The sequence below is a fragment of the Stegodyphus dumicola genome, chromosome 2 (genome assembly GCF_044657685.1).
Source record: "Stegodyphus dumicola isolate Sdum_Otavi_A_Nest chromosome 2, ASM4465768v1".
NCBI lineage: Eukaryota > Metazoa > Arthropoda > Arachnida > Araneae > Eresidae > Stegodyphus > Stegodyphus dumicola.
Genome location: NC_140769.1, coordinates 210,826,724 through 210,850,458, shown reverse-complemented (window position 1 = coordinate 210,850,458; position 23,735 = coordinate 210,826,724). Strand labels below are relative to the sequence as shown.

The 23,735-nt window shown below is 32.4% G+C and overlaps 1 protein-coding gene across 12 annotated transcripts in view; it reads left to right on the top strand.

Annotated features, from left to right (window-relative positions):
• The first annotated feature begins 12,007 nt into the window (after window positions 1–12,007).
• LOC146998813 (uncharacterized) overlaps window positions 12,008–23,735 on the top strand; it is a 940,238-nt gene continuing 928,510 nt past the window's right edge. For 10 of the 12 annotated variants that reach the window (XR_015039727.1, XR_015039728.1, XR_015039729.1 and 7 more), the window contains exon 1: window positions 12,008–12,722. The gene's annotated coding sequence lies outside the window, so the exon portion shown is untranslated. Of the gene's footprint in view, window positions 12,723–19,168; window positions 19,256–23,735 lie in introns of all 12 variants that reach the window. The other 2 variants (XM_085811687.1, XR_015039723.1) reach the window with 2 other exon arrangements.

Genomic DNA, 23,735 nt, shown 5'->3' with positions numbered 1-23,735 from the left:
ATTTTAGAGTTTTTATGTTAAACTCTAAAATAGTTATTAGAAGAATTATTAAAAGCATTTGATGTAATTAACGACGCACGTCGCCCATAGATTTACCCATAGATTCGCAAATTTTGAATTTTCAATATTGTTGGAAGCACTTGAGCAGAAAATTCGTCTTTTCTAGCAAATTGCAAATTTTAAAATTCAAAAAATTCAACTCCATCAATCCAATTTTCAGACTCAATTAAAGGCACTGAAGTTATTTAACATTTAAGAACTCTCGGTGATTTGGAACTCCCTGGAATTGGTACTCAAGAAATGATTTCAAAAATGCTCTTCTACATCTATTAATAATTGTTCTATCCCTTGAATAGCTAGTATCTACTGCATTTTCTTCTCATTTCTTCTTTGGTGGTTATTTGAATCATGGCAAAGCACGGGAACTGTCTGTCTAAGAGAAGGGATGAATTCGTGGAGGACTTAACGAAGTACGAGAAAGGGAAACTTGATTATATTTACCTTACACATGAAGAAATAACTAAATTATCTTGCAACCAGCTTGTTTGCTGGGATTTGAGCCCCTGTCGAACTATGAGTGTTAAGCGACCGCCTGAGTCGTAGCTAGGGTTTTCAGCGCCCAGGGACAACTGAAGATTTCGCGCCCCTTGCTGCTTGCCAAGGATGGAAAACATTTAATTCTACAATGTCTAAATTCAATTTCGCCAGATAAATTTTCCATAAAATGAAAAAACAATTTTCAGTACACATAAATAATTAATTGAATGAATGTAAATTTTTACTGCAGAATACATAAACTTATTTTCAGCTCAATGTAAAACTGTTCCCAAGCAAAATTTATATTATAAGAAAAAGTTAAATGTCTGTTATGTCGAATATTTCTTCACTTAGATTGCAGAGACATTCGATATTTTATGGAAGCAGGAGACTTGAAAAATGAGCAACCCCCTCTCCGGGAATCGAACCGCGGATCTCTGGAATACGCGCCCAGCGTGCAGACCACTACACCACGAAAGCACGTCAATAAGGCTCAAATCTAAAATTTATGCATATTTAGCATTAATTATATATTTTGCATATTAACATTAAAAAAAATACCTGACTAAATTACTCCTGGACGGTTGTGTATAAGCCTATGGTTTGTTTGATCAAGTGCGACTCATTTGTAAAGTATTGAATGGTGTACTCGCTTGCAAAACCTTGTGAATTTTGTGTTTCTTGAAAAATCGGCAATACTAAGTATGATTGCTAAATATTACGTTCTTTTTAAGGGAACATTATAGTATAATAATAAGAATATTTTCTCCTGGGATATACTTTCATCAATGATATGTTACTGTAGCGCAGTTTTGCTAAATTCCTATAAATCAGTTCTAATTATTCTAAGCTGATTTACTAAGACTTGGAATGATGCTCAAGGCCGGCGCTAGACGTTTTGCCGCACGGTGCCTGCTTTACAACTTCAAAATTCTGCCGCCCAGCTCTTTCCAAAGTTCTAAAAATTTTGCGTTCTCTCAATTCTGCCGCCCGGTGCGGCAGCACCGATTGGATATGCTCTGGCACCGGCCCTGATGATACTAGGAATGACTAGGATTGTCATTTCCTCATAAACATGATGCTTACTAAAAATTACAGATGTTTTAATTAATAACAACCTTAAAAACTCTTATTAGTAGCTTTAATTTTGACTCCATACACTTCAACAATTAAAAAAGCCAAAAGATAGGAAGTTTCCTTGTCAGTCTTTTTGAGTCCTTTTCTAATACTGCTAAAATTCAACATGATATTTTTTTTAGAACTGCTAAGAAACTGCTAACAAAATTTTAAATACAAAAGTTATACTGCAATTTTAAGTCTGAAAATTCTGTAATTCAGACTTGAAAGCTCTTGAAACATAGAACTTGAGCTCAAAACAATAAGAATAGAATTTTGCGTTCATTTTTTTTTTAAATTATACGATTGTTGCTTCATTGATAACAATGTTATAATTAGTTCGCTGCATTAGAATCCATATTTCTTACTAATTATTTAAATATGAAAAATGAGAACTATAATATTTATATGTACTTTTTAATCTCAAAAGTCATAATAAAGTTTTCTCATAAATAGGAAATTGACTGTTTTCAACAGTTTTCACCTCTTCTTCAAGAAAATTTCTTTTACGGTCCTAATTAAAAATTACAGAACAGCAGAACATAATCTATCTCACGAAATTTGCTAAAACAAATTCTTTCGCATTAATTTTGAATTTTATTTAACTCAAATTTATTCAATATTTCGAGTTCTGGATAATCAAATTAGCGGTATCATTCTAAAGCTGCAAAATGTAATTAAGAAGCTCAGCTTCGTTTTTAATGATTCATTTTACCACGCCACTGGGGAAAAAAAAAATATCTGAGTTTTCAGATTTTCAATTACGTCCAAAGGGCGTTTTTTTAATGTTTTGTGTGTTACCTTTATTTATTAAATATCATGTTATTCAATAGCAATGCCGCAGCATATCTTTAGAATTTCCGATACACAGTTCCGCGCGCTGGAGACAAAAAGGTTTTTCCCATCCGTAGAGTGTTGCCATTGCTCCCTTTTAAATCGCTGAGTTTGTTACTCAAAAATTCGTTAACGTTTTGCAAAATATAAAATCGATAATAAATCAAATTCCAAATTTAAAATTTGGTCTTCCACATGCCCATATTCGAAGGAGGATTACGTCATTCAAAATTCGATGGCTCTATGTACAATTGTTTTATCACAATGCGAGAAATATACATACATTTATGCAGATTTTTCATTATTTAAAGGAAAATCTGAAAGCTTTCATATTTCATATTGCGCCCAAAAGGATTTTTTTTAACGTTTTGTGTGCTACCTTTATTTATTAAATATAATGTTCTTCGCACTTTACCATAAAATTCAATTCCACAGCAATATCACAAAATATTTAAAAAGCGCAAAATTTAAGAATTTCCAATACACAGTTTCGGGCGCTGGAGATACATTTCTTTTTTCGTACAGTGTTCCCGTTGCACGCTTTTAAATGGATGAGTGTGTTAATTAAAAAATTCGTTAAAGTTTTGCAAAATTGGGAATAGCTAATAAAACAAATTCCAAATTCGGAATTTCAAGTGCTCATGTTTGGTTGGAGTACTACGTTATTCAAAATTGGATGGCTCTAGGTACCGTTGTTTTTTGAAAATGCGGAAACATTCATGCGTTTATGCAGAATCTTCATTATTTAGTTTCTTTAAATACAATGCATGGCAATAATATTTTGTAGCAACAGTTTGAAAAGTGAATCAACGCAGAAAGTGAAACCACGCAAAATGTCGTTTTGAGACTAATAGTCCTTTGGGTCTAACGCCCCTTTGGGCTAAAAAATAAATAAATAAATAAATATTAAATTAGCAAGTTAAAAATCGGAAATAGCAACATTTAACCGATAAGAAAGTCAGAACTCCTTACTACCTCGCTCGAAAAATGCAATTTTGAATACAATGATAATTTTGCTTCTTTATTAAATTATTCTTATACCAGGGCTTGCATGAATGGATTATATTCTACTACACGAAATTTTTTCATAGCAATAAATTGCTACAGTTAGAGAACGAAAGTACAGTAAACCCTTTCTAAGATGACTAGCACAGGTTCATAAGATTTTGGGCTTTTGCGAATTATAGAAATAGCTCTCAGCACCAATGTCCAAGTTCTCAGAAATATTAATCAAAGTAGGAAGATAATCACCAGAAGAAAAAATACTGTTCACATTCAGAAGTGCATTATTCTATAAATGAAAATACATTAAGCCGATTCGATTGCGTGTATGCCCGTATCTATATTTATATATAGTAAAAATTATAATATAAAATAAATATAGTGTAAAATATGTTACCGTTAAAACGTATAATGCAGTTATTTCCTCGAATATGTGAGTATTTGACAGGGAAAAAACTAGCCAAAGCTAATTATTTTAAAATAACTATATTAATTTGTATAGAATATAGTATTCTATCAACTAACTAATGATAAATGCCGCACAGACGGTGTAGTGGTTAGGGGAGCCAGCTGCGATACCTAACGGCCTGGGTTCGAGTCCAAGAAAATGCATAGTTCTAATTGCCCGTCCCTTCATAGGAGGCAAAGGTGGCCCACTTATTAGCTGCATGCATAATAAAGTGACAACTACTTCTGGCCGAAGTCGGCTGAAGGCCCATCATTCATATTAAAAAAAAAAAAAAGAAAACTTAATAACCAAAAAATCTGAAAGGTTTCAGGTTTTAAATTACGTCTAAAGTGGGCGGTTTTTTAAATTTTGTGTGTTACCTTTATTTATTAAATATCATGTTCTTTGCGCTTAAATCATAAAATTCAGTTCAATAGCAATGTCGCAAAATAATTTTAAAATGAGCATATATTTAGAATTTCCGATACACAGTTCCGCGCGCTGGAGATAATTTTTTTTTCGTATAATGTTGCCATTCTTCGCTTTTAAATCGTTGAGTTTGTTAATCAAAAATTTATTAAAGTTTTACAAAATATGAAATTGATAATAAAACAAATTTCAAATTTGGGCTTCCAGATGCCCATATTCGCAGGAGGATTACGTCATTCATAATTCGATGGTTCTATGCACTGTTGTTTTATCACAATGCGAAAAATACACATACATTTATGCAGATTTTTCATTATTTAATTTCTTCAAATATAATTCAGGTCTCTAACATTTGGTGGCAACAGTTTGAAAAGTGATTCGCCATTTATAGGGATTCAACGTAAAGTCGCAAAACGAATAGTCCTCTAGGAGCAAAGTCTCTTTAGCCCCACCTAATGATAAACCGTTAAAGTGAAAAAGAAATTGACACTAAAAAATATCTATCGTTTTATAAATTAACTGATGATAAATCCTTAGTGTTTAGAAAATTATATTTCATATTACGGATAGATTAAATAATAAAGGAATGCGTAATATAATATTATTGCTATATTCGCTAAACCGTAATAAAATATAACAGACTATACTACGCCAATAGTTCTGTTTAAATGTTTACAGCTTATCAAATTATTAAGCTATTTAGTCCTGCAAACAAGCAGCTTTCGCGTGCCGTCTTTACTAACGATTCCTCATTTATCAACACTTTAATGTGACACAAACTGTTAACTTCCAGTTAGGGATGGATGAAATTTAGTTTTAAGGGCGGCAATCATTGATATAACAGAGAAGAAACATTTGCTCCCCATGGATTCTTTCCTTCCGGGTGATGTGAGTCGATTTCCTAAATGAAACGGATGAAGCAAACGCGGGGGAGAACATACCATTTTCCCGCAGGCAAGTTGGAAAAACCTCCCATCGAAATGACCTTGCTCGGCTGCAGCCAGCTCAACGTCTTACCCTTAAAACCTCCCTCAAGAGAATTCGCTATAACCCTGCCGGTTAAATTAGAATTTGGCCGGTTTACAAAACTAAGATTGGCGGCATTATTTGGCGAGATTTTAGAGTTCCTTTTTTTCCGTTCCTTATTTTCCGGGTGACATTTTTTCCGTTCCTTATTTTCCGAGGACATTCTTTCCGTTTCCCTTTTTTCCGGGTGACATTTTTTCCGCACACCCTGTTGCACATAAATCCCTTTCTTACATAAAATATAAATGTATGTATAGAATAACTAAATAAATTGTAAAGGAAGTTTAATTAGCAACTATGAAATCTTAAAAAAGTACATAGTATGAAATTTATAATGGCAAACATTAAAAATAGATGAAAGTAAATAAAATTTAAATTATAGAATGTACTTTATAAAATTAATAATAAGTGGTTAAAAATATATTTTTTAATTACTTAAAACATAGAAGTTATTTGGCAGAGATTGTTGGATATGAAATTACTACTTCAAATTTTCAGATTACTATTGTTCGTATTTAAAGTCTCAACTTGCAGTCTTAATCCACATAACAACCATTGTAAAAATCACCCGTTATCATATTCCAAAGATCAGCAGCATACATTTTTTTCAAAATCGTGCATAATATTAAATATTGGCTTTTGATAGTCAAGTTGATACAAATAAGATGAACTGTTTTTATGATTTTAGACTAGTAGTTTATTCTTACATTCACTTATTACAATATTTCATTTTTTATATGCTCGGCTATCCAAAATTTCAAGAGCTTTCCGGATATTTTTTTTGTCGAGTTTTTACTATACATACATTTCAGCATTTACATCGTCAAAATTACACAGACACATACTTGAAGTGAATTTACTTTTACAGCTAAACACAGGAACTGGAAAACAAAAAGTACTTATTCGGAGATTGTATTTCTTTTTCGTTCATGAAAATCAAAGTTCATTACACAAACATGCATTCACACTGCACAAGCATGTATGGAAATTCTTAATACATTTAGTAAATAAATCAGAAAATATTTTAATGTATAACAAATGAATAGTAAGTAACTAAGCTTTTAGTTAGTAGTTAGCTTTTAGAACTAGTTAAACTTTTATAAAACAGAGCATAATAACACAGTTACAAAGATATTTAATGTTATAAAGTTAGGTAATTTAGTAAATTTCAGTTGTTCATCAAAGCAATGAATTATGAAGTTCCTTGTGTATCTTTATAAATGAACTTTATTGCTGTTTTAAGCAACTTGAACAACTGTTCAAGTTATTTTAATAATTTTGAAATATATACACTAAAAGAAACAATAAAATGTATTAATCTATTTGTCAAACTTGATTTTGGCACGAAAGTCTGCAGAATGCTTCGTAGTTTTTAAGCACATAGAGGCACTGCAATTCTTATTCCTTGATCTGAAGTTTTCTGCAATTTTTTTTTTTTTTTTTTATTTAAATTGCTGTATTGGCACACATATAATTTTTGTATAGTGGCTTCAGATGTGGATAAGTTTTTCAAACACTTTCGTTTATTTTACTGGCGTCGCTGAATTTTGCGATGAAATGCAGCACATTTATTGCCGAGTATCACCTTCCAGACTTTTCATACTGTTAATGTATACATCAGCAGTGAATTATTCTCCTCTTTCCTCAAATACACTACGGCGTTAAACAATAACCATTCACTAAAGATTTTGCGTAAATTTCCACTCATAATAATTTAAATTGCGAAAATCTCACAATTAGCACCTAAACACACTATTCAGGAGCACAATTCTTTCGAAAGCGCACCGTAGTAGTCAAAAGTGGGGTAGGCGTCTTGCCAAACTAGTCGATATTTCCGTGACGTCAAAAATTTGAAAAGTGGGGTAGGGTTTGGAAATACGCGTCTCCTTCCCTATGAGTATTAAGATATAGGTACTTTCGCCTCAGACGAAAGAAAAAAAAGTTCTGGGACTTGTATATATTATTTTCCATTTTTACTGTACGATACTGTGTCAAATCTACGATAATGTGTAAAAGATATGCCAAAATTATTAGTTGCTATTATAGCTTATCCAACGAAAACTTCATCTGTGGCCGATATATGGCGTTGTAGTGACCCAGTTATTGCATGAGAAATAATTATTTTTTATTTCATATATTTGTTCATGTGTTTAATTATTTTATAAAATTAACTTTAATATTTTGTTAATATTCATATTTATATTTAAATTTCTTTATGCTGAATGGCAACTAGTTCTAGTTCTGATTCATGATTGCTAGGTTTTGGTTTCAAAACGTTGCTCGTAGCGTCGCATTTCGATAGCTGGAAAATAAAATGCAATAACTTAGCTATTTGTTTATAATTCATGCTGTTACTAGTCATAAATTAATTTTAAACATTAGTAGCCAAGGCTACATCGTGGTGACCCTGATTAATTTTCGAAATGTCAACAAATGACTCTTCTGAAACTGCTATGAAAGATACGATACAGTCACCGGAGCTTCATAAGGTGAGTGTGAAAATACCTCCTTTTTGGATTGATAAACCGGAAATATGGTTTTTTCAAGTTGAAGCTCAGTTCAAACTTAGAAATATCGTTTCAGAAGAAACGAAATTTAATTATTTAGTTTCACAGCTTGAACCTAAGTTCGTCGAAAATATTTGGGACATTGTAACGAACGATAGTGCCACAAAATATTCGGATGCTAAAATTAGGTTATTACATTTATTCAAAGAAAGTGAAAATGTACGGATTAAACGTTTGATTACTGGTATCGAACTTGGAGACATGAAACCAAGCCAACGTTTGCAGAAGTTGAGATCAGTTGCTACTACAGATGTGTCTGAAAATCTAATCAAAACATTATGGCTGGAGAAGCTACCTTGACTCCATAAAAATATATTATTAGTTAGTGATGAAGATGTAACCAAGTTAGCGTCTATGGCAGATAAAATTAGTGATATGAATCGGAAACCAGAAGTATTTAGTACTAATGCTCCTTCTGTTCCCGCAAATGATTTGTTGCAAAGAATTACCTTTCTTGAACAAAAAATTGATCAAATAACCATTCGCTCAAGACGAAGGGACTCGGATTTACGTAATTCACGTTCACGATCTCGAAGCCAACCTCGTAAACGATATGACCCTACTGGCAAATTTTGTTTTTATCACTTTCGTTTTGGAGCAAAATTCATTCTAGAGAAATGCAAGCCTCCGTGTGCTTGGGTAAAAAACGATTTCAAAAACCAGGAAAACTCGAATCTGCAGTAGGTTCAGCGGCAAACGCTGCTGCAGAAAATATGAAGGATTGTCGCAAATTTCGTTTATTCGTTCGTGACCGAAGATCAAATTTGCACTTTCTTATTGATAGCGGAGCTGACGTAAGCATAATTCCTGCTACTTCACAGAATAAATGTAAAACTGAATATAAACTGTATGCAGCTAATGGCACAGATATTTCCACTTATGGCATAAAAACGCTAACTCTTGATTTGGGATTACGTCGTGATTTTCTGTTTCCATTCATAATTGCTGATGTCACAAAAGGTATTTTAGGAGCTGACTTTCTTCACAAATATAAATTGCTTGTCGATATAAATAAGAAAAAATTAATTGATGGCGTAACACAGCTTTGTGTCCAGTGTGATGTCGCTGCTATTTCCAGTGATTACTCAGTAACCACATTAAATAAATCCATAAAAATTTTCGATTTACTGTCGAAATATCCCAAAATTTCTAAACCTAACCTTTTTCCTACACAAATTAAACATGGTGTTACACATTTTATTTCGACTGTTGGTCAACCCGTTTATTCAAAGGCACGACAGCTCGATCCAAAACGCTTAGCTATAGCTAAAGAGGAATTTAAATTTATGCTTGACAATGGAATAATTCGTCCATCAAACTCCCAGTGGTCAAGCCCCTTGCACCTTGTTACGAAAAAGGATGGTTCATATCGTCCTTGCGGAGACTACCGACGATTGAATGCGCAGACGATACCTGATCGATACCCAATTCCTCGCATTGAAGATTTTCATCATATTTTAAGAGGTAAAAATATTTTTTCTAAAATTGATTTATTCAAAGCTTATTTTCAAATTCCCATTGCAGAAGAAGACAAATGTAAAACGGCTATCATCACTCCTTTCGGTTTATACGAATTTAATGTAATGAGTTTCGGTTTAAAAAATGCTCCTGCAACGTTCCAAAGATTTATTCACGAAGTCTTTAGAGGATTAGAATTCGTTTTTCCCTATTTAGACGATATACTCATTGCATCCAGTACCCATGAAGAACACGAAAATCACCTTAAATTAGTTTTCGAAAGATTACATACATTTGGGTTAAGAATTAATGTTTCAAAATCTGTCTTTGCTGTTCCCCAAATCGAGTTTCTAGGCTACCTAATTACACCTAAGGGTTCCCGTCCTTTGCCAGAAAGAGTTCAAGCTATTACTAACTACAAACGACCAGAAACAATTCATGAACTTAGAACCTTTCTTGGAATACTTAACTTTTATCGTCGTTATATAAAGGATGCAGCGAAGAATCAAGCATTGTTACATGCGTATCTCAAGGGAGCTAAAAAGAGGGACAAACGTAAAATCGAATGGACTGAAGAAGCTGAAAAACAGTTTGAAACGTGCAAGAATGACCTGGTGAACACGGCACTGTTGTCTTTTCCCAATTCTGAATTACCTCTGGCGTTATTTACAGATGCTTCAGATACGGCGATTGGCTCAGTGTTGCAACAATATGAAAAAAAAATTAAGTGATACTCAGCAAAAATATAGCACCTATGATAGAGAACTATTAAGCATATATCTTTCAGTTAGACACTTTAAGCATTATCTAGAAGGAAGAGTATTTACAATTTATACAGATCACAAGCCCTTAATATTCGCCTTTCGTCAAAAACTTGACAAAGCAACACCTAGACATGCTCGCCAACTTCAATACATCTCCCAGGTTTCGACTGATATCAAATATTTAAAAGGTGAGAATAATATTGTGGCGGATACGTTATCTAGAGTTAATGAAATTTCATCGATAGATTATGATAAAATAGCTGATGAACAAACTCAAGATGAAGAACTGAAGAGTTTGCAAACCACTACTTCCTTGAATTTCAAGCAATGTTCTCTACCATCGGGGAAATATTTGTGGTGTGATACATCAACTAAACATGTTCGGCCGTATATTCCTCAGGCTTTCAGAAAACACGTCTTTCAAAGAATTCATGGTTTATCACATCCAGGAATAAAATCGACTATGAAATTAATGACATCAAAATTCATTTGGCCTAACATAAAAAAAGATGTACAGTTGTGGACAAGAACCTGCATTCATTGCCAAAAAGCTAAAATCAATCGGCACACCAAAACAAAATTAGGTGAGTTTGAAGTATCACCAGGAAGATTTTCTGTCATCCATATCGATCTCATAGGACCACTTCCACCATCTAAAGGGAATATTTATTGTCTTACTTGCATAGATAGATTTTCGAATTGGATGGAAGCAATTCCTTTAGAAAATATTTCTGCTGAGAACGTCGCAAGAACCTTTTATAGCAACTGGATTGCGCGTTTCGGAACGCCAAGTAAACTCATTAGTGATCGTGGATCCCAATTTAAAAGTGATACATTACGAGCTTTGTCCAAAATCTGTGGCATCAATTTACAACACACTACTGCCTACCACCCCTCGTGTAATGGCAATGTTGAGCGCCTTCATCGAACATTGAAAACAGCATTAAAAGCCCACAACAACATATCTTGGACGGACACGTTACCAACAGTACTTTTGGGTTTGTAAACTATTCAACAGCACTATTCAAGAAGATACCAATCATTCTATTGCGCAAGTAGTTTATGGCCAGAGTCTCAGACTTCCTGGCGAGTTTTTCAGCGAACCAAGTATCCAGACAGCATCGGAGACTTTTGCTAATAAACTCCAGAAACAGATGGAAGTTGTTGGACCGAGACTAATTCGTAAAAATTCATCTGAACAGATATTTGTCCATAAAGACTTAAAAACTTGTTCTCATGTGTTTCAGCGAATAGATCGGATAAAAAAAACCTTTGGAACCTCCTTATGAAGGACCATTTCCTGTTATTGATCGCAAGGACAAATATTTTACTATTAGCACAAAAGGAAAACATGTTAATGTATCCCTGGATCGCCTGAAACCAGCATATATTTTAGCTGAGGAAAATTCTCAGTTGATACAACCTGACTACAGTAATTTGCAGAGACCGGACTCAAATTCGGATGTGAATCAAAAACCTTCTCGCACAGGCAGAACTATACGTTTACCTGTTAGATTCAAGGACTGACTAAATTATTTTGATAGTGGTTAACACTGCAATACTAGTTACTACCTATTTCTCCATCTTCGTAACGTAACTTAGTTACTGGTGGGGGAGTAGTGTAGTGGCCCAGTTATTGCATGAGAAATAATTATTTTTTATTTCATATATTTGTTCATGTGTTTAATTATTTTATAAAATTAACTTTAATATTTTGTTAATATTCATATTTATATTTAAATTTCTTTATGCTGAATGGCAACTAGTTCTAGTTCTGATTCATGATTGCTAGGTTTTGGTTTCAAAACGTTGCTCGTAGCGTCGCATTTCGATAGCTGGAAAATAAAATGCAATAACTTAGCTATTTGTTTATAATTCATGCTGTTACTAGTCATAAATTAATTTTAAACATTAGTAGCCAAGGCTACAGCGTCACCCCTGATCAACTTCTTCGCAACTGAAGACTTTGCACTTTTATTACAAATGCATACGACTTTTCCAGTTTATGGAATTTAACGAACTTTTACAGGTCCTTAGGGGATTGATAAACATGTAGTGGTAAAGGCCCTCGGGTCGAACACTACTTAACGAATAATGATCTCTGATCTCCCCGTTGAATCACTATTATAAATGTTCGTTTTACTTTTCAAACTGTTGCCACCAAATGTTAGAGTCTTGCATTATATTTGAAGAAATTAAATAATGAAAAATTAGAGTAGCTCCTAAACACTATACCATCTGGGGGGCAAGATCTTTTTATTATAAATTAATTTTAATAGAAAAGTTATTTTAACATATGTGCGTTTAAGAAAAAAGAGCAGGGAAAATTTCCCAAAAACGCAAGCACATGAATTTTGGCAGCATAGTTTTGTCGAAAATTGCGCGATTTGGCAACGTTGAAACGTAAAGCTGATTCGCTGGTTGTGTTTGCGCCAATGAACAAATGTGTTATTTACCGTGTGCTTTTCTTTTTAAAAGTTCCGAGACTTCAATGGATATTGATGCGGGTGATGAAGAAGAACGCTTCAAAAGGCTTGCTGTGTATGTATTCACTTATATATATATTTTTTCAAATACACAAAATATTGGTAAAAGTTTACAATTGGGTGCCCCTTGTTTTTTGGCGATTCTTTTTTTGATGCCAAGATCGGCACCAGGAAGGTACAATTTCTTGATGGTCGCTACACAAAACAAAAATAAGAAGTCAAAGAATTGTACAGACTCTGTGTCCATGAACACATTGATCTGTTTTCACTTAAAAAAAAATCCTAGAATTGCACAAACTAGGCATTGCGCACTGCCTTAAATTTGCCCATGTACACATCAATCTATTTTCATTTAAATAAAATCAGGAAGCTAAAACAGAGTTAAAACTATCATGGTAACCAGAAGTAAGGTTTCATCGCCAAAATTTAAAAAAGTTGTCGGGAAGCGAAGGGGCACTCAGTTCTACGCTAGAGCGAAAATATTTATATTCGTGATCTGTTTGTATGTAGGAATTCAATATACAATTAAAGTAAAATGTTTGATATCCAAATGTAATCGAATATGTGTAGTTTCCTAAAAAAGTGCCAGAATATTTAAATGTGCGAAACTAAAAGTATAAAATGTTAGTTTCCTTGAATTATGCGTTTTCTTAGTCTTCATTTTACAATAAATCCAGATGTTAAGTATAAGTTCAAAAATAGGCTGACTATATTTTCGTCATGTCACATGTTATATTAAGTTGACCATTATTCTTCAGAACTGTATGTTTAGCTTAAAATGCTCGTTAAAAATGGGACAAAATGCCATAATGCACAAAATACCTTAGATGGAGCTCACACTGTAAATAAACTAGAAACTCTTAAATTTGTTATTAGTTTGCAAGTAGAAAAAGGGAATTTTTTAGTAAAATTTTTGGTGAATCTTCGGATTATGGTAACTTGGGGAAACTTTGGCGACCATCCCTGCTACAGCAACCTGCTAGTTTTTTTTTTTTTTGGATGCCATTTTGTTTTCACGAAGTAAAGCCATGTTTTATTTTATTTTTTTTTTTTACTCAAAATTTTTTCCAACAATCTGCTAGCCGAATTACGCTTATGCTAGAACTTTTATGGAACAAAAGTGCTTAATCATGACGAAGATTAGGTGCGAAATTGGGAGGAAGTGTAGAATCGCCCACTGCTTGCTGCGTTTTTAAGAATTGCATATACACGATATCTATGTACACATCAACCTATTATAACTTAAAAAAAATCCCAGAATTGCACAAAAATGGCATTGTGCACACTTTGGTATTGCGCACACAAAAATGACTTTATCCATGTACACATTGACCTATTTTCACTTAAAAAATAAAAATTAAAAAAAAAAAAAAAAAAAAAATTACAAAAATCCAATTCTTCTTACTCTTGTAAAAAGCACCAAACAAATAAGTGGGCGATTCTGCACTTCAGCAGCGAAATTGTTTCTAAGTGCTTATTAGCTAAAATCCTGTTTGGAATTTTCCGGAAAATGTCACATGACATGTCTCATGATCTCTCATTTCTCTGAGACAAAATAATCTGTGATTCGAACTGTGTACTTCTCAGATTATTGCTAAAATCCTAGCTAGTAACCTTTATCACCTTACCAAAATGTCACCAAACTACCTGTTACCATGTTCCAAAGATTAACCAAATTTTTGAAATGATCTTTCTGAAAATTTCTAAAATCATGTATTTAACAGCTTTTGACACTATAACATATTTTCTGAAGCAGGGCAGAATTTGAAAGGTGAAACCTCTTGGAAAACACACAAAGATGTCTTGTAGAATATAATACAGTATTATCAATTAATTACATAACTGCTTTTCTCTTACTTGAAGCAGAACTTTACTAATCTTGTGAGATATTTAGTCCAAGACAATTTAATTATAATATTGGGTACTTTTCCATTTCGCCGGCGCAAATCTCGCCAAGCAGACTTTATTGGCAGCAACATACAGTATACACATAAAAAATTTAACCAATGTTAGTTTTAAGAATTTTTTATTTTGAAGGCATAAGCATTTTAGTATGGTTTAAAATTTTGTAAAAAACCAATAAATAAAGACAATAAATTTGTAAAAAGACATTAATTTAAGAATTTACTTTGCTTTCATCCTGATTCGCCGGTTCATATCACGTGACCCCAAGTGATCTTATCTCATGTAAACTACGCTACAAAAATATAATTCTCTCAGTAATTATCTACATTAATTTCAAGTTAAATCTTATGGAATACAAGTTCAAATGCAAGAATTATTTTAATTCGTACGAATAGCTTACTCAGAAATTATGTAAAACCGCAGTGCTTTACTTCGCTAGTGCATTCTCATTAGATTTGATGAATTTAACCCTTGATTTTCCTTTTCTATATCTTTGCGTTCAGGTGAGTGGTGTGATTGCATCGTAATTAATTACCGCGAATGGTCTTAGGGCAAAAAATTTAACTATCTTGTAAAAATTCTATGTAATTGTATGTCAGTATTGAAAGAAACAATCAATCTGATAAGAAATGGCTGCGACTTGTTTTGAAAATGAAGGGTAAAAGTTTGCCTGCGAAGATATTCCGTTTGGCATCAGTTGTACCATTATTGGCGACTTTATCGTTTGTGCCGGCAAAACGGAAAAGTACCTAATATTATTTTTCAAACTTAGGTATATTTATATTGTAATAGATGAGTAAGAATTAAGGATACAGTGGATATTTAGCTGAAATATGCTAATCAGCCTAAATGCTACTATTTATCCAGTAATGTTAAATATTTAGGAAGAGAAAAATTTCCACACTTTTTTTTAATAATTCAGGATCTTTATTGATTATTTATAATGGGGATATTTCCATTCTATTTTATTTCTTTCTTCCTGTTAAATAGTCTTAAAATTTGTTTTAATTAAAAATAAATAAAAGTTGTAGATTGATAGAAGCTTTCCGTAATGTGAAACAACCTTTCCATGAATACGTTTCTTCCCATAATGTTATGCAATTGCAACTTTAAAATATTAGATTATGTTAATTAAAATTTGGGTAAAATCCTATAAGAGCCCTTGCGACAAACTGGGAGAGTGCAGAATCACCCACTGATCCGCACGTTTCTCAAAATTGCCAACTTGAAAATAGCAAGTAAAAAAATTGGGGTAGAGTAGACTTTAAGGTACCCCTTGTATTATGGTGAAGTTGTTGTTTGATTTATCACCAAGTTGTTGTTTCATTTATGGTAGCCTGAGTAGTTGAATGTTATGGAAATCCTATTGTGACATAATCAGGTGCATGATTCTGGGAAATTTTGAATCATGGGATGTTTTGTAAGCGTTTTTGTGGTGTGTGTTGGTTTGATTCTTTAGACAGTAGAATGGCCGAATGTAGTAAGATTAATTTGAAGTTTCTGTACAATTTGGAGCAAAAGGGGAAAAGAGCTTTAATTGACTGGTGTGTAAATGTAGGTTTACTTAGTAGCCATTATAAGTGTTTTGTATGTAGGAAGGATATGCGTCTAGTCGAACGTAAAAATCGTTTAGATGGATTTGAATGGGTTTGTAGGAAGAAAAGTTCAGATGGTCACTATGTGAAGTGTTCGATCAGAAAGAGTACCTGGTTTGAAAAAAGTCATTTGAGTATGATTGATATTTTGATTTTTACGTGGCTCGGGGTGTACGAAGCGAACTCGAAAATCATGGTAAGTGAATATTTGCTTTTGGTAGTGCTTAAATATATAACATGTTTTTTCTTTTCTATGTTATTTTATTTTTTGGTTTAAAATGTATTTTATTGAGATTTTGCATTTTTTTCCCCTATATTGTAGAATTTGGTGCTCCTTTGACTTTTTAAGTGTAAATATATCAATGTGTACATGGACAAAGTAAAGGGAGTGTGCAATGCAAGTTTGTGCAATTCTGGGATTTTTTTTAAGTGAAAATAGGTCGACGTGTACATGGATAAAGTTAAAAGAGTGCACAATGCTATTTTTGTGAAATTCGGGGATTTTTTTTTTTTAAGTGAAAATAGATCGACGTGTACATGGATAAAGTTCGTGAAATAATGAAGTATTTATGACCTAAAGGGTATCAAAATTTACAAAAAAAAAAAAAAAAAAAAAAAAAAAAAGAAGCTTAATATTGATTTGTTTGCCTTATTAAACATTTCTCTCAATGCAAGTTGTTTAAGTTGCTCCGTTTGTTGCGCTAATACATTCTCTTTAATTCTGTAGACAGGCATAATCCTTTGCTTAGTTACATTGTTGAAGTCCTGTAACTGCTGTTTCGAGAATTCCGATTAATTTGTCAATCAAAATTTTCTCGTTGTCAGTAACTTCTCTGTCACTTTCTTCACTATCAGTAGCGTATTTTCTGGATCTAGAACTATACTACAGATTTCGCCATTCATTAATTGATTGATGATTGAGAAGGATTGTCATCACAATGAAAACTTCTTTTATATCATCCTCATTTATTACAGCTTGTCCACATTTCTTTACAAAATCCGTTAATTGGAAAATTTCGCCTTTGTTTTGCTATATCCGAAAACCTTTAAAATTAGTGGCTATCATCATCAAATTTAGCTATCCTTCACTGTACATATTTGGCTATGCATCATGAGCTTGGCGACTAACGACAAGTTGTTCTGTTAAATTTTATCTTGCTTCTATCACGCACTGAGACAATTATGCCTGAATTATATTAGTTTTGTTATTTATCATACTTATGTCTATTTCTTTCACGTGCTTAAGGCTTATTAGAGTTCTGAATAAATAAATTCCCACATATATTTCAGCCTTATTGAAGGCCGGCGCTAGATATCTTACCGCCTGATGCAGTCTCTGTGGGTCCTAAATTCTCCGAGTCTCTGCAGCCATACGAGCCCTGGTGCTGGTTCTGGGTTTATGTGAATAACAAATCAATTATTCTTAATTCAAATAGCCATAAATTTAATCTTTGAGTCTATGAGTATCATCAACAAAATCTATTTTTATCACATGGAAAGAAATGTTTGGTAAATGTTTCCTCGTAAACATTTTTTTAGCACATTTAACTTAAATCTGTAATCATCGCCAAGCGTAATGTCAACATATAAGGTTACCATACACCTTTATTATTCAATTACTAACAAGAAAAATTGGGTACTTTTCCGTTTCGCCGGCGCAAATCTCGCCAAGCAGACTTTATTGGCGACAACAGACAGTATACACATAAAAAATATTAAAAAAATCTTAGTTCTAAGAATTCATTTTTTGAAGGCATAAACATTTTAATATCACTTAAAACTTTATAAAAAGCCGATAAATAAAGACAATAAATTTGTAAAAAGACATTAATTTAAGAATTTACTATGCTTTCATGGTTCAAAATCCTAATTCGCCGGTTTATATCACGTGACCCCAAGCTATCTCATCTCACGTAAACTACTCTACAAAAATCTAATGCTCTCAGTAATTATCTACATTAATTTCAAGTTAAATCTTAATTTGGAACACAAGTTTAAATGCAAGAAATATTTCAATTCGTACGAATAGCTTACTTAGAAATTATGTAAAACTGCAGTGCTTTACTTCGCTAATGTATCCTTATTAGAATTGATGAATTTAACCCTTGACTTTACCTTTTCTATATTTTCGGCTTCGGGTAAGAGCTGTGATTGCATCCTAATTGACTTAACTACTGAAAATGGCCTTAGACATAAAACTGAACTATCTGATAAAAATTCTATGTAATTATATGCCAGTATTGAAAAAACCAATCAATCTGATAAGAAAAAGCTGCAACTTGTTTTGAAAATGAGGCGTAAAAGGTTACCAGCGAGAATATTCCTTTTGGCATCGATTGTACCATTATTGGCGACTTTATCGCTTGCGCCGGCAAAACGGAAAAGTACCAAAAATTGTTTAGGCATCGCTACATGAGTCATTACTGAAGTTGTCATGTTTTGATAAACATGCGGTGATGAAAGGAAAGTATAATAAATAATGATTCCCAAGGTTGGCGTCAGATCAATGATGTATCTATGTGGAATGTTTCAGTTTGAGATGTGTACCATAAAGCGGATACGCAGGAATGAAACCAAGTTACTGATCCTGATCGTACATATTTATGCTAAAAGTTTTGTTTCTTCAATAACAATGTATTTCATTTAGTGTCAAAGTGAAATTAAGAATTGGCACACTCCAGATGTTTTATTATGCTCGGAGGGGGGTGGAATCAAATGTGCATGCGTAAAACTTAGGAGAAAAATGTTGTTGGTGGTTTTGAGGTCCGGATTTTAGATCATTTCGGATAATGGACGTCTGGATTTCAGACTTTGTACTGAATTTCTTATTTATTTTGATTAATATAGCAATTGGATTATATGGATGATCTTTAACTTTGTTAGAGATTTCTTGCTGGTAACTTTATGCTTTCTTGACTACTGTTATTATAATGACTTTTGAAATTGCTTGTTTTCATGAATGTGTTTGATTGATTTAGAAATTCTGAATTTTCATCCACAGAGAACCCGTTGGCGCCGTTGCTGTTTTACTCGCCAAGTTCACCTATGGTTGATGGGCGTTGGTTATGAGATATTAAAACACATGGAAGTAAGCCGCGTAAACATGATATTTAAAGAATATAATCAAAGTAATTAAAGAATAAGTAACATAAATTCACGTTAGCAGAGAAAACAATATATTAAGCATACGAAAGTGAAAATTCAAAATTAACTGGTTAAACACGATGCACGAAAATAAATTTGTATTTAATTCAAGTTAGCACAGAAAACAATATGTAAAGCTTAATGGAAGTAGAAAAATCATGTAATATTGAGCTTTGTAATAATGACCCTTTTTCTTGGCAATTTCTTGGGAAAATTGAGATCTGTCTTTGAATATCTTTCAGTATTATAAAATTCCAAAATATTTATGTTTTTAACAGTGCAGTTTCTAAAGAAATTGTGAATTTACGATTAATATCTTCATTGCATAATTTTAAAGTACTTCCAAAACTACGATTGAAAATCCATTATGATCGCATAAATGAAATGAATAGATATTCTCATTTAAATAGAAACTTAATTGCAACTGATTACATAAAAGTTTTTTTAGTAATAAATTATATTCTGCTCTGACTTATTTTTTTAAATTTTATGTATATGTTCATGTATTGCACGAAAAAACCAACATATTAACTTTACATTTGGCATATCGATTTTTATTAAGACTTGCTTTTTTGCATGTAACCAGGGTTCATAGCGGTCCTTATAAGTGCTTATAAGTCCTTATATTTGAAAATAAAATATAAAGGCCCTTATAGGTGCTTACTTTTTCTTTAAAGCCCTTATTTTTTTGTTTTTAGTGCTTATTTTTTGCTTTTAGTGCTTTTTTTTTAATGAACGCGCTATTTTCCCCCTACCAAAGCCGAAACTAAATAAACAACTTTTCTTAATATTGAATGTCAGGTGGTGAATCATACTCCCGGAAATAGCTTTTCCCCCTTTCTCTGCATTAACATAACCTTTGGTGCGCACAAAGAGTACAGACAGGTGCCCGTCGTTATATTGGTCAAAGAATTGCGAAAGCAGTAGAAAATTTCGGTACATTCGGCATTCTTTTCCTCTCACCCAAATACTATACACGTTTAAATTTCTATCCAGATCTTAATAATTTGCATTCTCGTTCCGCTTGGTCAGTTCATATTTGTGTTTATTATGATCATTATGCTTATATTATGAGTATATGTATGAATGTTTATAATAACAGTTGCAGTAACTGCTGAAGTATAGTAAACTTCCAAAAATGGTTGTATTTTAACACAGCGTTTTAGGAATAATACTCGGAATGGCTTAAATAAAGGGAAAGTAATCGAATAGTCAAAATAATTAAAATTTTTTTGGCCAATACATTATATAGTGCGAAGATTGGGAGGTTCTCCCCTTTCTCCGCAAAATCTCAAATATTGAAACTGTTACAAGTTCGCTGCAAAACAAGCAACGGACTTTTTTTTTTTTTTTTTTGTCACTTTCCAATCTGGATTGAATAGGACTAAAAGTTCTGTGGTCTACCAACCCAAGCGAAGAATGATTCTATTGCGGAAATTTAACGCCGTCTGTTGAAAATTAGAATGAAAAACACCCCAGTTACTCATATTTAGTTCTTTATTCTCCCAATTTCAGCAGCTGTTGATTCCGATTGCGTAATATCACGTAGGGAAGAATTATGGCACACGTATTGTGCAATAACGTTTGCGATATTTCGCAGAGATAATTAATTAATTAATTTTGATGTTCTGTTTGAGATTTGTTTATGAACACTTAAAAGAGTTTTACTGTGCTTGCTAAGCAGAATATTTTTCAGTTCCATTGGTTTATTTTTATATGATTCAGATATCAAAATGTCAAAAGCATTTATTTAGCGGAAAAATCTAAAAAGTGGCTACAGTCAACCCCCCCCTCCGCTCCTCTTTTTCAAGTTACGCTCAACTGTCCGAATATTCGCCAGTTTCCAAGTATGCGGCTTAGTTAAGCTTTTACTGTTAAAGGATGACTGCATGAAGCAAATTTCTGTCTTCTGATTTCAGAAATGTTCCTCTTTTTTACTTAAATTACTTTGCTTGCAATATCTGTTAAGAGAAAACTGATATACAATGAAAATTTAGAAAATATTCAGAATTTAGATTTAAATTATTTAAATATTAATATGAGTGGAAAAATAAATTGTATTTATTATTAGGTTCCAAGCAAATACAATAAATATGCCTTATTATTATTTATTTTCTCTATTTTGAACTGAAATTTCATCATTAAATCTTGTAATATAGTTTAGTTCTGCATAGTTTTTTTTTTTTTTTTTTTCTCTCATTGTAAACTAGTTCTGTAAATTGAACTGTTATTTAAAATTTAAAGGGAAAAAAAAAAGTAATTATTTTCCATGGTTGAGGTAATGCTTATTCTCTCTTAATAAATACTGCATTTCTCATATTTTAAATTACAAGTCTAATTAAGGTTATGCAGTTGTGTATAATGTCATTAGACAGGTGCTTATTTTTTTTCTTAAAATGTGCTTGAAAAGTGCTTATTTTTTTAACTAAAATGTGGCTATGAACCCTGTGTAACTCATAACGAGAACCAAGGAATATATCATTTTTTGTGCACTGCTTTGCAACTGATATACAGCTCATCAGCAGCTAAACAGTAAAGTGACTGAACTCTGGTAGTTTAGTTAGCCAAGCTAATGGGCAAGTTGTATGATTGTTTTCATGGTATTCCCAATATGTAACGTGGATTCAAACCAGTGTCCTTCAGAAAGACCTCCTTGAAGGCATCTTTTCTTTTAGGCAGATATCTCTCCCATGCTTTTCCATAATTTAAACAAACCCAAATGATGTATGCTGCTAAAAATTTTATTTAAAGTCCATATTTAATAACATTACAAAAATTGCAAATATGGTCCAAGTTAGATCATTTTTAAATGCATATATTTATTTTAATTACACTAATTGTATATATTTATTATATGAATATTTTAAATGTCCATTTTATCATTAATTATTATTAATATATTTATGGACAACATTTCTTTTTTGATTGTTCTGTCCAATGTATCCTTGATTTTAATTTCACATTTAAATTTTCACACCATAATTTTATAAGTCTTCTGAAATTTAGTCACAATTTCACTCAATTTAACCGCGTAGTTCACAAATGCAGCATAAAAACTATGTTAATATCAGTCACCAAGGATGTATGGATTAGGTTTTTCATGCATAACCATGAGTTTTTGAGTATCCATAAAACTATTCTGTCATTTTAGAGAATCAATAATACTTTTTATTTCAGTTTAATCATCTCTTTGTGTGTCACACCTGAAATCTTCTCAAATGTTATTGTTTTGTTTATTTCATGCTTATGACTGCATAAGAAGACTTAAGTGAAACAAATGTGTCACAAGCAGTGACACTGAGATGTTATTTCACATATAACTGAGAAGTACAGCACTAATTAGCACTGTAATTGTTAAAGAAAGTATCCTGGCTTGTAAAAAGCTTCGTTGCATGTAATGTGAACTTAATAACTTTATCATTTTAAAATTAAGAAGGGTTTGTGTGTACTTAATTCAATATACAAAGCATGTGAGAGCTAGCTGAAAAAGGCATGCTTTTGTGAATATTTTCTAGGGTAAATAGGCTCATGGAAAACCACGAAAATGTCACAAAATTCACAAAACACATACGAAAAAAATAACCTGCACAACCAGCTCGTTTTTCAGGATTTGAGCCGAGATTGAACTACCACTATTCAGCCTTCTTAACCACTCGTAGGACTAAATATGTAATATGTAATATCATGTAATCAAAAGTTAACTATGTGTTGTGTAACAGGATTGCTTTCTCAAGTATCGAGGTAGGAAATACTTAATCTATTCTTTTTTTTAAGTGTTTGGTCATGGTATTATTCATTACATGTACTTTCCATAATTCATATAGAATATTAATATTTCTACTACAAGTGTCTTTTTTAAATTTTTAAGTGTTTTGCTTGTTGATATTCTCAAAATTGTATCTGATAATTAGTATAATAGGTATAAATACAGTAGACATATATAATCGATCAGGAGTGGCTAAACTTTATGTAAGTGAGAACCACAACTGCATATTTACATCATAGGTGAAGTAGGTTTCAGACAGCAAGAAATGTCGATTCCAAACAATCATTCAGTGACAGTCTTAGTTCAATAAGAGCCATGTGCCTGTAATAAATTAATGAATGCATGACTTTTAATACATCCATTTTACATAAACAGTTTTTCAATGTTATTTTTATCAATTTACTTGTAAACAGTTTAAAGCATTTTATGTTGAAACAACTGCCTGTCTTTCATAGTATATTTGACAGTGCCAATAATTTTCAGTATTGAAATTCTATTCAGTAGCATTGTTAATAAAACTTTTGAAGAGTCATTTGCACTTGGATTCATTACACAAGTAGTGGTTTGCTAATTTTGATGACTTTGAGTATCCATAAAACTATTCTGTCATTTTAGAGAATCAATAATACTTTTTATTTCAGTTTAATCATCTCTTTGT